We start from the raw sequence: 1,272 nt of genomic DNA, 5'->3' as shown, positions 1-1,272 counted from the left end.
AATTTCAGGGCATTGTTCAGTGCATGCCATGAAAACAGTGGAAAAATCTTTTGGTATTGAATTTCAAGCTCTGTTTGTGGAAAATATGCTTCTTTAAAGAAGACCTTCTATAAAGTTATAAAAATCTTGTGATATGCACCCTGGAAGAAGAAGTTTCATTTATTTTTAAATTACAAAGCTACCCTTTCTGGGGAATAATTTTTTTAATTTGGCATTTGGGTTACTTTAAAAAAAAATGACAGCACCATCATAACATACCACGTGGTTACTTACATTATTAGTGTTGGTTCTAGTAGGTTTTCACTAATGAATGATGTATGAAAGAAGATGAATAAACTACATGTAATTACTATCAGTCCACAGGAGTACCACATTTGCAAATTGTTTTACTAGAATATTCTGCCAGTCAGGAAAATTTTACTGTTGAACATTCTGACCATTATGTCATTTATGACATGGAAAACAGACGTTCCTCAGTTATTATTGGACATCGCATCTAATTTCCTTTCCTCTTGTGGCATTAAATACTCCCCCCACCAAAAGCATTTGTTTTTAGTAGATTTTGGCAGAAATTATTATTAACAGAGGATTATATTATCATTTGCATTTATATGCAAGCAGCCAGCACAAGCAAAGCCTAAACTACCTTTTATTAATGGATATAGCTTTGAATAATTAGGGAACTGAAATACACAGAAAATCGAAGCATATTATCAACTTTGTTTAGAATTTACATTGTAGTTTTTAACTGGTCTTTGATGTGATGGCCTTTTTAAACAGCAGCAAATGCTAAGTCAGATGCTTGAGTAATAATCTTTCCACACTTATGTGAAGAAGCATACCCCTCAAGTGTCACAAATCATGATGTATCTAGTATTTCACACATGCCCGATGAAAGTCAAACTCAAAATATACAATACCTAGCAGTCTACAAACAATACTGGACTTTAATTTCACTGTATTCTGCAGTTCCAGAACCACGTTTCATTATGCCTTACACACATGCCCAATTGTGACATACTGTATTGCACATTTTGGTGAGGAAAGGTTATTTTTAGCAAGAGAGTATTTCTTTAAAAAAGTGATGCAACTAGATGCTGTTTAAAAATCAGTTATTACTATAAGAAGGCATTAGCATGACTCAAAACATTTTTTCAGCACTGTCAAAACCAGGAAGCCTGAGTGAATATGTTAACACAGTGTCTGCATTTACTAATCTGCCCTTGAATGCCAAATTCAGCAGAGCAGAATATTGCAAGTGTTTGGTAAAGG

General features: G+C 33.7%; 1 protein-coding gene across 2 annotated transcripts in view; it reads right to left on the bottom strand.

Annotated features, from left to right (window-relative positions):
- Positions 1-632: 632 nt before the first annotated feature.
- Positions 633-1,272, bottom strand: part of ANKRD29 (ankyrin repeat domain 29) — a 648,684-nt gene continuing 648,044 nt past the window's right edge. For both annotated transcript variants that reach the window (XM_044065358.1, XM_044065359.1), the window contains exon 10: positions 633-1,272. This exon is cut by the window's right edge and continues 379 nt beyond it. The gene's annotated coding sequence lies outside the window, so the exon portion shown is untranslated.

Source organism: Protopterus annectens, chromosome 3.part0, assembly GCF_019279795.1.
Source record: "Protopterus annectens isolate FY-2018-M chromosome 3.part0, PAN1.0, whole genome shotgun sequence".
Classification (NCBI taxonomy): domain Eukaryota; kingdom Metazoa; phylum Chordata; order Ceratodontiformes; family Protopteridae; genus Protopterus; species Protopterus annectens.
This window is presented reverse-complemented; position numbering and strand designations above follow the sequence as displayed.